This window comes from Zootoca vivipara, chromosome 4 (genome assembly GCF_965207765.1).
Source record: "Zootoca vivipara chromosome 4, rZooViv2.hap1.1, whole genome shotgun sequence".
Lineage (NCBI taxonomy): Eukaryota > Metazoa > Chordata > Lepidosauria > Squamata > Lacertidae > Zootoca > Zootoca vivipara.
Window position 1 is genome coordinate 44687638 of NC_142587.1, and position 15968 is coordinate 44703605.

The window sequence follows — 15968 nt, forward strand, 5'->3', positions numbered from 1 at the left end:
GGGCTTCCAGATTTCACAATCCTGCCTCCGTTACCATTTGCCGATCGCCATGGGACTTTTGGGGTTTGGGTTGGGTTTTTGGAAGACGCCTGTGCATGAATTTGTTTTATGTGTGTAGATCAGTGCATGCTGACCAACACAGTCTTTGCAGTAGGGCTCTGTCCACATGGCATGAAGTAGTCAGGACAAACTGGAAGATTCCTATCTGCTGCAGCCTTCATCCGCCTTTACAGCCTTTGTAACATACCGCTTTTTATCATCCGCCTGTTCTGCCATTGAGGACTTCTTGGATCATTCTTCGTCTAGCTCCTTCCCTTTGACTTACTGAGAAGGCAGGTGTTGAAACCACATGAAAGGAAAGTGAGTCTAGCCATCAGAATGATCTGCATCAACTCAAATGCCAATATAGCTCCTGATCCCTCCACCCCCTACCCACCGTGAAGATCACTGAAACCTGCTGCTTACTTTTGCTTAATATTATAGGCTTTACTGAAGAGTTGCAAAGATACTTTGTCAGGCAGAAATAAAGCTATATATCATTTTGCTTCACAGCCGATGGTTCAATGGGTGCTTTTTATTTGTCCAATGAATTCCAATTTGACTTCCTGTTTTGCCTGCCACGTTGTCTGCGCACAGACAAAAGAGAGCCTATGCTGGGAGAGTGCGGGTTCATTGCCAAAGAAAGATTAGGCCATGGGCTTGTAGAACACGGAGAAAACACTACATTATTTGTCATGGCTGAGCACAACAAGCAGAGATTAACAGAAGGTTCAAGGTTTAAAATGTGGCAGATGGATGCAGGCTAGCAGCCGCCAGGAACAAAGAGGCTGCTTTGACAGAAAAGGTGTGTGCAGCTTTTGGAAAGAAAATTCACCTGTCAGCTGGAAATGGCGACGCTAATCTTATTTATATTTTTCATATGAGTAACATGAATCTCTCGTGCTCACAGTCTCCCAACCCTTTGCTAGTAATGTTCTTTCTCGGTAAGCTAGCCTGAGTTTCTTTGTCTCTCTCCAAATTGCAGAAAATTTCTTAGAACTTCTCAGATGCCCTTGAAAAAGCATCTTGTATGCACGTAGAGCTGGTGTATATGGCTGTTGCAAAAATCTGATGCTTAAAAACACACCCTGTCCTCTTGTCTGTTTAACTCCAGTGAGGCAAAGGATCCTTGTACTCGTGAAGAATCTATTCTTTGAACAGGTGCACTGGCATCCTTTGCTAAAAGTGAAACATCTGGGTTCTTTTCCTCGGGGCATAGGATTTCTAAAAATTTAAACACTGTGGCATGTGTAGATATGGAAGGGTGTTATTTTTTTTAAAAGGACAACTATGTGAATATTACTACCTGTACTTGTGAAGCCTTAGCAGAGATGTGGGAGGAAAATGAGCGTCTCTTCTGGAAGTGCTCTAACATGCGTGCCCACACTGCCACTTGTTTCAATGCACTGGGATTTATTTTAATAGGCAGCTCTTGTGCTGTTAGATGACCAAAATCAACAGTTTAGGAAGAGTGTGCAATGCTGATGCCATTCTGAGGTTTTGGATACAAAAAGCTGATGTTTGATTCGGATCACCACTAGCCTATCTGTAGAATGTTTTGAAAGGAATCACAGAATTGTAGAGATGGAACTGGATGGCTTTAAAAGAGGATTAGACCCATTCATGGAGGACAAGACTATCAACAGCTACTAGCCAGGGTGGCTATGTTCTGCCTCCACCACCAGAGGCAGCGTGCCTCAGAATGCCAGTTGCTGGGAATCACAAGGCACAAGGCTTCCCACAGGAATCTGGTTGGGCACTGTGAGAACAGGATGCTGGATGAGATGCGCCATTGCCCTGATCCAGCATGCCCTTCTAAGTTTCATGGGGAAACGGGTGGAGAAAGCCACTCTCACTTTCTGCCCTGGCAACACAGCTTAGGGAGTGATGGTTCTCTTTGCCCATACATGCTATTACAATGGATTAATGGTGAGCACAAACAGAGAACAACTTTTCTTAATAATCAGCGTAGGAAGCCCTGTATAACCTTTGCCTAATTGTGGAAACTGTATGGGATAGGTTCTCTAACTCTTGACATGCTGAAGGCGAGCTGGAAATCAGAAATCTAGGGCTGCCATACACCCAGAATTTCCTGGACATTCAGCTGGGATTCATCTGTTGAAAATGGGGTCTGGGCGGAATTGTCGAAAGCAGCAAAAATGTACGGGAAAACCTGCACATATGAGATCTTGCAAGAAAGAAAGAAAGAAAGAAAAGCTCAATAAGTTTGTTGCCAGAAGAAGCTCAACAACTTTTGTGTCTGGTTTTTCACTTTTTGAAATATGGCAACCCTAAGGAATCTACAACCAGAACTCTTTGACCTCAAACTGCCCATCTACTAGGCCACACAATTTCCTTAAAATCAGTGCATATGCACATCACTGGCTATGATGGGGATGTATGCCATCACATCTTTCATTCAAAAAGGCAAGCTTTTTACAGAGAAAACTCTCTGTGATGGAAGCATTTCCAGCAGGAGAGGTGTGTATAGGTAAGGTCTTAGCCATGTCTGTTTTACTACTTTCTCTCTCTTCTTGGTTTCCATGGAGCCATACACATAATGGTAGCACTAACTGTAATATGGCACCATAAAAAATTAGATAAGCATTTAAGAGCATCGTTCAGTTAATGTTTATTTTATATACACAAAGTTTGCTGGCACTTACTCTAATGCTTCCTGCAATAAAGCGAGCCCTGGGCTGCTATATCTTCTCTCCCATGGCCTGTTAGCTGGAGCACTATAAGAGGGAGGTTTTGAATCATGCTGTTCATCAGCACCATTTTATGCCCCCCCCCCCGCCGCATTTTTGGATAAATACTTTCATCTCCTACTTAGAAACAAACAAATGATCCAGATTAAAAACCAGTAAGCTTTGGTGATTGCCAAGAACACAGTTTATACACTTAACATTGCTCCAGAGACTTTGGTTCAGTTCCTGGCATCACTAATAAGGTCAGGGATCTCAAGCAGAGTAATAAGAAACGAGCATTTGGGTTTTATTAGCCTTACCATGACATTATTTCTTCTGGCAGCTGTTCCAGGGAGAAGGAATTAAGGAAGCAGATCCGTGCAGTGAATATGGCTAACCCTACAGGGGAGAGAGCAGATTGGAACTGACACTGCTTATTTAGGCAGGCAGGAGGTCAGAGTGCTACCCCTACCATCGCTTCTTCAACTTAACCAAGAGTCATCACAAATACCAACTAATGCAAAATGGTAAGAAGAATGGAAATTTGAATTTTAAGACTTTCCTGCCCCCGTCAGTGTGTGTGAGATATTAAATAAAATACTGACTAGTTGCAGTAGCATAGGTGCCATGGCTAGGTTAGCTGCCCACCCCAAAGAAAACCTTATATCTAAAGTGAATTCTATCCAGCCCAGGGTCTCCAGAGACAATTCAAGATGCCACAAGGAAGAATGTGTGGGGTTTGATTCTGTTTGACATTCAGGGGCAGAAAACCAGGTTCCTAGTATTTATAACTGACTCAGCTAACCCAGAAAATGAATTCTCCTTGCTTGCCAATGTTGGGAATCCCTATGTCCTCTCGTGCCTAAAGAATATGGATGTTGAGGCTTTGCTGTCTAAATGTTTATTGCCTGTCCCCTTTGAGACATGGCACATCCATCTGATTTTAGTCAAAGGCAGGTGGAAATTTGTTAGCTAATTACAAATCTCCCAGTGGCTAATTCTCCAGCATATCAAAAGACAATGTAGGCTTCTATACAAAAACTAATAGGATAGTATTGTGAGAATGGTCACCACCAGTTCTGTGGTCAGATGCTTAGGGAACATTTGCATATCATAACCTAGTTTCTGGTCCCTAGGATGTAGAGTTCAAAGGTGAACAGCGTTCATTCAATATCCTGGGCTCTGATTCAACATCACCATAATGTTCTGAAGAAGTCTCTAAGGTGCTACTGGAAGGAATTTTTTTATTTTGTTTCGACTATGCCAGACCAACACGGCTACCTACCTGTAACCATAATATTCTGTAAGTTCTTAATGTTCAGGAAAAGAGTTAAGTTGTTGATTAGGCATTTTGAGTTGTACTGCTAGCTCACAATATCACTAAACAAGCATTTTTTCTGGACCCTTAACCCTACAATGCTTTCCTTGCTATCTGAACATGATTAAGTATTCCAGCAAATGTAAATAAACCGTATATCATAAAGACACCACAGTCTCTACTGTGCCTCATTTCCAAAAGGAAATACGAACCCTGAGTAAGAGCCTGGAGCTCTGGAATCTGCTGTGGGGATTGCATGTAACAATATGAAGGGGGAAATGTTTCTTTTTATCTGCTAAGAATGAGAGTTTTGCTTTATACATCCTAAACCTAATAGCATAATCCAGAATGAAGTCCTATTGAAATTAATGGAGCTGGGCTTCCAAAATGATTATTTTAGTTAGTCATTAACTATTAGAAATGTAATGTTATTTTATACTGTATATTTTTAATTGCTGAATTTATTTACATTTTATATAAAAAGGCTAACTTGTTTTAAACCCACCCGCCAATAATTTTAATGTATATTTTATTTCATGTAAAGTTTTTAGTATTAAGTGTTATACAAATTCCATTAAATAAAATAAACAAACAAAACAAAACCATGCTTATCACTTTCAGTCTGGGAAAATAATTTGTAATATAAAACCCCCAGTTTATTAATAAAAAAAGTTTTTTACGCTGTCCCCTAGCTTGATAAGACTGATATTTAGGTGTGAATATTTCCTGACTAATGCCTGATTAGGGACTTGAATTTAAGAAAGTATTTGAACTTGCTTTGGATCACTGTGAAATTTAAGGAAATTGTGTCTTTAACTGTATGCCTTCATTCCCTCTGGCACCACTAGACTTTATATCCTAATTCTGGAGCTACTTCAATGATTTTAATCAGGGCCCGCAATGACTCCAGTCCACTTATCCCTAATTTACCATACTAAATTTCATGCTGCTCCCAAAAAAGAAATGTATTTTCCTGACTTAATTTCATTCCATGCTTAACTAACATCACTGATTAGATTTCTGGGCAGTTGCAGCATAATGAATACTGATACGCCACATATCTTTAATAATATTTAAGCTTATTGAGTAATAGAAAATGAACAGTCACTATGAATCATTGCAATGGCAAAGGAGTAATAAAAACGGCTTCGTATTTGAATACCTTTCCCCCCCTTAATAGGGTATTGTGAAGCACTGGAATGGGTTGGCAGCTAGTGGTTGGTCGGCTAAATTTAGTGACAGATCTTCAAGCAAGGGCGGCCGGGGGGGGGGGGACTTTCCAAGCATATCCATCCTTTCCCACCACCTCCTCTTTTTGGCTTTTTTTTTTTTGACAGAGACTTCCACCTAGATGCCTTTAACAGGGTACCTTGAGATTGTACCTGCTTGAGGTTGGGGTGGTGCACCAATTCACCCCAAACCCTGGACTGAACTAAGGATTCCTCCCAGTGCCTTATCTGCCACCCAAGATGGTGGCTTCCAAACCAACCTATAGCTGCAACCAATCCTTTATGCTCCCATACACATCAAGCAACCGGCTCTCATTTCCAGCAGGAGGCAAATGTATACCATTCAAAGACTCAGTTACACATTCTGGTGCATTAAAAAAAGGCTAGATTTCTCATGATGAATTTGTAATTCAGCTCTCCCAAGTGAACTATTGGTAAGAATCATAATTCATCTTTCCCAGGTAAACTATTCATTCACTTAACTGGAAGAAATTAGCCATGTATTCTGCACCAACACTTCTAAGTTAATTTGGCTTGCATGCGTGGTGATAAGAAAGAAAGAAAGAAAGAAAGAAAGAAAGAAAGAAAGAAAGAAAGAAAGAAAGAAAGAAAGAAAACGGGGAGTCAAGCAAATGTAGCTACTTATCCCTATTTAGAGGGAGAGAGAAAAGGTAACACTTGCAGAAACCAATGTAGAATAATAATTCCATCTGAATCACATATGGGTCTAACACCGTTTCTCAACCTTATCTAGGGGGAATGTCTACTTTCTTCTGAAATGCTTCTTCTCACAGTCATAAATCTATTCATACATTCATCTCCCTCTCATAGCATAGCAACAACCATTCCAGGTGAATTTGTGCAAAGGCATGCATGCACACCATTAGAATGACTAAAATTATGCCATTAATATCAAAGTAATTTCCTTCTTCAAAATGTGACATGTTTACCCTTTGAAAATCACTGGGCGATTAGCCCGCTCCCATGCTAAGTGGGGAGGCTGGAGAGAGGAGACTGGAGGCCAGAACCAAGGGGAATAATTATTGAGTGCAGCAGCAGATGGCATGGCAGAGTGGAGACTCCTACTTGACCTGCCAGCAAGTGAAACGCTGCTCATGAGGGCAAGGAGGGAGAGGGGCAAGGCAGTAGGGTGGGTGGCATGTTGCAAATGTGTAGAGCAGCTAAAATGGAAAACAAATCTGTTTGTAGTGGGGGAGGGGAATGCACTAAAAGGCTGATGAACGTTAATGAAAACTTTTTAAAATTCACAAAATGTGGGGAACTGAAGTTAAGACTGAAGAATTGAGAAACGAAGAGAAATAGAAATTGACAATGACTGGACAATGTAAAACAACTGTTTTTGGTAGGTTTCAAATCTCAGCCTCAGCTTCTGGAGGTTTGGAGCTGTGCCATAAATCTTCCTGGAGAATTGCTGAGAGTCCAGGCCGCTGAAGGACTTAAAGCTCCAAAGGATATATTCTGACAACTGAACTTTTAAGGGAAGGGTAGGTTAAAAAGTCAAATGAATACTACATAAACTTTTTATTATTTGTATTTTAAGACACCCACACCCATACCCCTATAATCACACCCCTATAATCTGCATACTTGGCAGCACAAAGCTATGTGCTGTGAACTATTTGAAAATAATAAACATTTAAAGAAAGAAAGGAAGAAATATTGGCGCTCGTAATGCTTTGCTAGTTTTAAAAATGTATAATTCAAAAGTGTTGTATAATCTTATCCAAACACTTATTATTTTGTTTTCGCTTCATTTCTGTGAACTCACCATCTGAGAAATTGAGTGCATAAACCAGTTGGGTCTTTCATACTGAGAGCCCACAGCAAAATGTACATTATAAGCCCTCCATTCCCGCTGCCGTAGATTTGACCAAAGCTTTCATTTCAGTGCTCCACAGGCTACTAAGCAAGCACTGTGGTCCTTCCTATGCAAGCAGATTTTCCATTGTATGCTACTAATAGACGAAAATCTCCATCTTGTCCAGGACCATCGACATGTGCTGTACACAGCTATGCACAGTGACGGTTCAAATTTAAATGCAATGAAAGAAAGAACTTCTTAAAAAAAAGTTGCAGATATTCATGAAGTCTGTAATATTGATGTGACAAACAGCAGCATATGGAATATCAAATGACTGTAGTAGTTCCATTTTTTGGAAACCAGGTGCATGATTATAAACCCCCATCATATCCCTGCTTAATCACCATTTTCCCCCAAATTAAAAATGCATTAGCCTTTCACTGTAGGGAAGACTTTACATTCTCTTGATCGTTTAGGCTTTCACTTTGCAACATTTTTTTTTTTACAACTCTACAATATCCGTATGAGATGGGGGATTCCCCATATAGCCACACCATAAATACAAATAAAGGCAATGCAATGCCGTGATCGGGACTAAGTACTTGATTACTTTAACTACAGCTACCAACTACTATCTAAAATGTAGTTTTGTTAAAATGTACTTTAATAACTATTTTTGTAACTACTTTGAGCTTGTCAAGTCATCAATTATTATATGACTGCTCCCCTCAAACCCTCCTATACCAGTGAGATATGGAGTTCAAATTTCTAATAATGCTAATGCAAATTAAATAACTTCAGATGACACTAGCAGATGAGCCAAGGAACATCCCAAATAAGTAAAAAATATGAATAGGCGACTATACCATTGAGAGGATGTTTGAGAAGATATTGGCCCTACTTCTTGTTTACATTGTTGCGAGTTTGGGGGTTAGTCTGTATGTTCTCTAAGTCCCTTCTAATTCATGGGGTCCTGAATCCTGCAAGGGTTAAAATCTAATGGATGATTAGATGTAAAGCGAGATGAGCGCCGCAACCCCAGAGTCGTCTGTGACTGGACTTAACTGTCAGGGGTCCTTTACCTTTTAAAGATGATGATATGCCTCTGAATACCAGCTGCAAAGAAGAAAGAGAGAGTGCTGTTGCGCTCATCTCCTGCATTGGGGGCTTCCAATAACATGGGCAGCTGGTGGGCCACTGTGGTGAGCCTTTGATCTGATCCCACAGGGCTCTTCTAAAAACTTCATTTATCTTTATGTTTCTGCCAGCTGCAAGCCTAAGCATAATGCTTCCCACAGATTTGGAGCAAAAGCTTTGCTCAGGTCAGGCTCCCTTTGCTCATGCCAAATGTTTTGCTCAGCTCAGGCCAGCTTGAGTAGGCCTTCAATAAGGGCAACAAATGAGAAATATGAGCACAGAAGCTAGATGGTCCTAATTGTACCAAATATCCACAGACAAACTCCAGAATTGCTTTTCCATGTCAGAGCTCAGGAATGCAATTAATAAAGTATTTTAGAACATGCAAATGGCATACCCTCTCAAGATCTGCAACATCTTTCCTCAAAGCAACTCAACATTTAACCATTCATTAAAAAGCAAGGGACCTGTATCCGCTTTCATTTTTAATAGTGATGTCAACATGAATCAGTAAGTCAACAAAACAGCCCACACCAGCTGTCTTTCTGAGCCAAACTGAACAGAACTGCAAGGGGGAGGAGTCTTTCCGAACCAGATGCTCCTCAGCTCCTGTTATCTTTCCCTCAGAACTGCAAGCTTTTGATATTGGCCACAGTCTGCTTACACCAAAGTTCAAGTGGAACCTGTTTCTTTGTATAAGCATGGTTTTTACATTACAAGACTCGCGTGCTTGTTCTAAATGGTGAAATCATGAAACTCCTTTAAACTTTTAATTGATTTGTTGCTAATACGTCAATGCTTCCTTGCTTTCCTGTGTTGACAGAGCTATGGTTGGCCCACAAGTTACCTCTAAATCTATGCTTGTGTTGTAGACAGAGACAGTGGTGTGTGTGTGTGTGTGTAAAGATGTTACTTCTTCACAAATGGCATGCTTGGGTGACTTTAGAAGAATCAGAACTGTGTGCCTTAAGCATTCATGCAGTCGGGAGGATAAGCAAAGCAGATGTCGCACTGCCCTCTGCTCAGTCTAGTCTGTTTGAAATTGCCTCATGGGAGAATGGTGTCAACGGTGCCTCTTGAAAACTCAAAGAAATGAGCTCTTTGGAAGAACTCCAAGCTTAGAATGAGACAGCACAGTAGCAACATTAACTCATACAGAGTCTCAAATCTCCATGAAATATAAGACATAACAAGTGCTTAAAAGGGGATGGTGGTGGGAATGTACTGCCACATTGTTTCCTGAATGTCAAGGCACTTGCCTCCTAGAGATTTAACCCTTGAACTTTACAAATAGGAATTTGAAAGCAGGGTAAGAGAGCTTCCATATGGGTAGTGCTTAGGCCAACCCTAATTCTTAATCAGGCCATGCAGCAGATGTGGGAATCTGCAGGCTATGGATGAACTGTGCAGTCCGTGTGGGGAGAACAGCAAACCGGCACAAGACCTTTTGCAGTCTACTTTGCAGTACTTTGCAGTAGTGCTAATTTCTACAGGGGATCTCACGCATTACAGGAAAGCCAACTGGAGTTTGCCAACAAGTGTCAACTTGGCAGACCTATTATAGATGTGTGACACCTTATGGTCAGTTTATACATTACATATTACTAACGTACACCCTCAAAACATCTTAGGTGTCCACCTTAAAAAAGGGACTGTGTGAAGTGGCCCTGTATTTTGGGATATATGCTAAATATGGGAGATGGATCATTCAAATCTGATTGTGGCATTCATGTGTTGTGATTTGGCTCTGATATGCATGAATATCTGTTCAAATGAGCAGCCTATGTGTGAGAGAATTGAGCATCATAATGTCAAAGAAGCATACGAATGTCAATGGCTGCTTTACCGCTACAGTCGGAAGAAATAATGTTTCTGAATACCACTTGATGGAAACCAAAGGGAGGGAGAGTGCACTTGTCTTGGGGTCCTTCTTGAGGCATCTGCTTGGTCACTGTGAGAACAGGATGCTGGACTAGATGGGTCACTGCCCTAATCCAGCAGGTTATTCTTACGCTGGGCATGCTGGAGTTATTCATAGAAGCTCCCACTGAAAGGTGTGGAATCCTGCGGCCCTCCCAGTGTTGCAGGACTACTACTTCCATCAGCCTTAACCAATCGCCATACTAGCTGGGGATGATGGGAGATGGAGTCCAACAACATCACAAGGTCACAGGTTTCCCATTCCCTGTCCAATGCATCATTTAGATCATACTGCTCATATGCATAGACCACCAGCATAATCTGACATTTGTAATTGGCTCTAAACACTGAAAATAACAACCACAGCAAAATTTCACCAAAAAAAAGTTGCTGGGTCATAATTGTTCAGTAAGAATTCAAAGAATATTGTACTCAACATTGTAGTATTGGAAGTAACAGAACTAAAGGTGGAGTCTGCCAACAGTGCCTGAAGACGGTCAGAATGGTGGCAAAGGGGCAAGCACTATCAAGAGGGTTCCTGAAGGACAGTGAAAAGAAGAAAAATCGCAATGCCTGCTGGACTTGAGTGACCTATGGTTGAGTGATTGACAGATGGCTGTGCACAGCAGAATAAGAAGTGGAGACCATTTGGCACTGCAAGGCGTGTATCATTTGCCACAAGAATATAATGTGGCACCCAGAAATAACACTCGGGGAGATAAGTATCTTCAACAAGTCAGTTTGTTGCCCAACTGCCTGTGAAAAACTGATGTGTAGATGCCAACTTTCCAGTCCCAGGAAGAAGGGAAAATAATGTTTTGCTGCACCCCAGTCTATTTCCCTCAAGGACAAAATAGGTGTGATGTTAATTGCACAGAAGCTGCTGAAGTGGGAGAATTGCTGGGACCACATTGAAGGTTCCTTTCTTCTACCTACTGCCTGCCTAAAGTTGTAGTTAATCCCAGCAGGGAAGCTCTCATTAAATCCAGTGAAAAGTTGGATTTCAACATGACTCTCAATATGGGCTAAGAAATTATATCGAAACCTCATAACAGATTTTCAGGTTAATTTACTAAAATCCGTTGTGATGCCCATCTTGAAGAAGAGCTTGATGGATCAGACCAAAGTCCAATCAAGTAGTTGACAAGTGGTTCTAGGCCTATGGGAAGCCTAGAAGCAGGACCTAGGTGTTTCCCCACTTGGGATTCCCAGCAGCTGTTATTGGCTGGAGGATGGAAAGATGAGTGTATTTATGGGCGTGAAATCTCTGGCTTTTGTGTGGCTACAGACTTCTGGACAATTGTGACTCCACCCAGCCTTAATGCAGTTCATCAACTCCAATTTCTTGATGGAGGTGGGTGGCAGCCTCTATCTTGAACTCTGAATATTGAAAATTGACTATAATCATCATATTCTCTGATTCATTACATGGAGTGCACAGTCAGGGAAGACTTTTGTCCCTTATGGCAAAATCTGCAGAGCCAGCACTGGCCGGAGCCAGGGGCTGTTATCACATGAAGACTTTCTAACAAAACACCATAATATTCCCCAAACAGACCCGCCAACAGGATGTTGAATAAAATATGCAGCAAGGTCGATGTGCCTACGTTTATAACCATTTCAGTGGTTCCATCTCACCACACATTTAAAGCACTCTTATGCCACTTTGACTGTCATGATGGCTTTCCCCAATAAATCCTGGGAACTGTAGTTTGGTAAAGTTGCTTGGAATTATAGATCAGAGGATATCTTAACAAACAACAGTTCCCGGGATTCTTTGGGGAAAGCATCATAGCAATTAAAGTGGTATAAAAGTGTTTTAAATGTATATTGTGGATGCAACCAATGCTATCATCATAAATATTTGAAGGGTAGCAGCAGCAGCATTAAAATATTTACATGTTAAGAGAGCATATCATTAGATTCCATGTAAACCCTCACCACCACTCCTAGTCAGATCATGGGGAAAATAGTTTTTGTTTTGGTCTCTTCCCTTTCCCCAAACCCTCCCCTCTCCACCACAGCCTGTAAGTACCCCCTAAAACCAGGTATTTAACCTTCCTGTAGCAGACCACACACCTCATCACCCTGCTTATAACTGTCAGTTGGGGCAATAAACCCTTGATTTAGATAGATGTGCCTCATTAAAATGCAGAATCAGTTCAGCACACCCTGCTCTACATCTGCATGGTATTACACGCTTCATATATTGATAATGAAATATATACTACTGAATATCAAAGCCTTGTTCTGAAGTGCTGGTGGATTAAATCAAATCCATTCATTTAGTAGGATTGCTGTCCAAAAACAAAGCAAACGAACAAAAACCTATTATGCTTTGGGGCTTTCATTGATTCCTGCAAACTCACTAAAACAAAATATTTAAGTAATATATACACAGGTAAAGCCATACATAATTTTAATAGTATTGTTCATAAACACAACAGGACATTCTTCCAACTATTTGCATTTAAACTGCCTCATCTCACTCAAAAAAAGCTACTCCTTTTGTAATCTCTGGAAGCCAGAGAGTAAACAGGAGGCGATGTTATATAAATTAGGGTTTCTCAACAAATGGACAAAAGGCTTTGTGGCATGTTAAGAGGCAGGTATATTGACACTGTGGCATGGGTATTAAGAGGCAGCAGCCTCCTTCCTTTGAAATCCTCTTATCATGGGACGCTGCCTTATACGTTGTCAGACTATTTGTCCACCATCCATCCCATTTTAGGCAGAAGTCTTTCACATTACTCGCTACCTGATTGATCCTTTTACCTGGATAAATTAAACCTGAGACTGTCTGCATGCAAAGAAGCTCCTCTACTACTGTGCTATGATCACCCCCCCCTTGTATTTCATCATATATTTCTGTCTTGTGATGTGATGTGCTTGCATCTTAAACATTCTGCAGCAACAAACTAAGGCAGGGGTAGATGACCTAGGGCCCTCCAGACGTTGTTGGATTACAACTCCCATCATCAATGATCACTTGCAAAGGCCGAAAGGAGCTAGAGTCCAGCAACATGTTGGCTATGGCATCAGCTCCGGGCAAGTTACCAATAGCTTGACCAGTATAGGACTCAGCGGTTCTTTGACTAGCTCAGCTTCCCTCCCAATCTCCCCACAAAATGTCCTCTTTCAGGGGTAGGTGGCACCAGCAACAACTTCCATTTGCTCAGTGGTTTAGGCAGTTTAGAAGACACCTGAAGGCGACCCTGTTTAGGGAAGTTTTTAATGTTTGATGCTGTACTGTTTTTAATATTCGGTTGGAAGCCACCTAGAGTCGCTGGGGAAACCCAGCCAGATGGGCGGGGTATAAATAAATTATTATTATTATTAGGCAGGTGCAGTTGGAAACTCTATAGTGGTGGAGTCCCACCAGCAGCAGACCCTGTCAAAGCTGGGTAGAGATAGATGGAGGGACACCTCCCGCAGCATAGCCAACGTGGGGTTAGATTGCTCTGTTAGCTACCGGTAGTTTCTCTGCTTGTGGAGTAGGCATGTGTGGTGAAAAGTGAAAGGGAGAAGTATTTGTCCTCCATCTTCCCCTCGCTGTATTTGATCAGTCTTTAGATAGAAATGTCACTTAGTTTGATCGAGTGCTGCCATATGGGGATTTATCTAGCCCACATGGAGATGCTTCAGAAGCAGCATTCCCTGTGAGTTTGGTACAGTTCCTTCAGTCGAGAGCTGAGAGTTGCCTTTTGGTGCTTATCTCCCCCATCCCCAACATTCACACAGAAGCCTTTAAGAAGTCAATTACAATGTCTGGAAGGGAAAGGCATTCTGAGAGCTAAGGATTAGACATAGTATTGTTGCAATTTGGAAAAGAAGCCTCTGATAAGAGGATAATTAATTTTGACTGTTATACTGTTACATTACAAGACAGAACCTTTTCTCCCTGTTTGTTCTTGCCGTGAGATTCTTGAAACGGCTTGACTTAGTGGAACAACTCTAATGGATTAGGTAGGCCTTTGTGTTGGTTAACAACCTTAGCACACATCAGCCTTCAAATTTCAATTCGTTGCACATCCCAAATGAAAATGAAGAAATGGGAGAAGGCAGGCAAGCTGTATCTTTGAGCAAAAAAGGAACACAAATAGTTTACCACATACTCTCACTTTGTGCTTCTATACCTTTATGTTGGTGTCTAATTTTGGTGATGCTAGAAAGCATGGGTCACCCCAATGGCCCTCAGGTTGACACCTTCACTGAGTTCTCCACTACAACCCCAGGTTCTCATTCTGCACTAGCTGAAGTTTCTCCATCAGGCCCAAGGGCAGCCCCACATAGGGTATATTACAGTAATCCAGTCTTGAGGTTACCAACACATTGACTACGGCATTGAATTATTTTTTTTAACTTTGCTAGTTAAATTAAAACACAGTTTCTCTAAGACAAATTACTATCCTCATTCTCATACATAATAAATAGGTCAACACAGTGCAATCCTATATGTGTGTTATATGTGTTTATGTGGCTTTCTGGCCTACTCCTTGAATATTGGGATAGGGTATTGTTTAGGGGGTTAACTGTTTTGAAATGCGAGGGGGTTGTCATTGTTGAGGGAGGGAAGTTGTGTCTGGGAGGAGATGAGTGGGGCCAACTGCAATGGTTCAGGGTAGTGGGGGTATGGTGTGGAAAGTAAGGCAGGCCAGGTTGGAGGCACACGAGACAGGCAGTTAGTGGCTGTGCTGTATGCCATCCCAAGGAATTGTGGTTGTCCTATCAGTCAGCCGTTTGGTCTACAGCTGTTGCTGAATGCCAGGTTGGCTCTGAACAAGACCTTCCACATCCATGATTTTACTGTGTATGAGGAGGCTGATCTGATCTGTATCACTGAGACCTGGGTGAGCAGTGTGGAATGGGTCTCACCCAGCTGTGCCCACCTGGGTACTTGGTGCAGCATCAAGGCAGACTTGCAGGTTGGGGAGGGAGAGTTGCTGTGGTATATAAAATTCTCTTTTTCTCTCCAGGTTCTCTGTCCAGTTGGAAAGGGGATCTAGAGTGTGTGTTCCTGGCATTGGGCATTGGGATACTGCTGGTTTACTGCCCACCTCACTGCCCAGCAATCTCCCTGCCTGAGCCAAAAGAGCTGATCTTGAAAGTGGTGTTGAGGACTCCCAGACTACTGCTTTTGGAAAACTTCAACACTCATGCTGAGGTGATTGGCTCTGGGGTGGCTCAGGACTTCATGGCTGCCATGATGACAGTGTGACTGTCGCAACATGTCACCAGCCCAATGCAGGGCTGGCTCTAGATATAGTCCCAGTGATGTGGGGCGCTGCGCGGAAGCCATGCTGTGCGTTGCGAGGGCGGGGGCGCCGGAGCGATCTTCGCGCCTCAGCGCCAGGGCACCCGACCTGCTCGAGATTGCCCTGGCCCAATGCATGTGGCAAGCCACACACTGGACCTTATTTTCTCAACTGGGCAGGAAGACGGTGAGCTAAAAGTAGGCAGGGCTGTTGACATCAGTCCCTTCTCATGGTCAGATCACTTCATGTTGAGATTTAGGCAGTAACTTTTCTCCTCTGAAAAGGCAGAGGGCCTATGAGGATGGTCTGCCCCGGAGGCTGATGGATCCAATGGGTTTCCATATGCCTCTGGGGAATCTTCCAGTTGCTCTGATTGGTGCTCCTGTCAAAGCCCCAACTGACTCCTGGAGCATGCAAATCCAGATAGGACTGAGGCATTGCTAGTGGGTGGTTCCCTAGATGGGATGGATGGGAGGTGGCCTACTCTTGATGAAGTTACACTCCCTCTGAAGGAGTGGGTCCGTAGCTTGAGGGTACTTTTGGATCCTTTCTTGTTAC

The 15968-nt window shown here is 42.3% G+C and overlaps 1 pseudogene; it reads left to right on the top strand.

Moving 5' to 3' along the window:
- The window catches only part of LOC148685923 (uncharacterized), a 45858-nt pseudogene extending 30182 nt beyond the window's left edge, over positions 1-15676 (top strand).
- Positions 15677-15968: the final 292 nt, after the last annotated feature.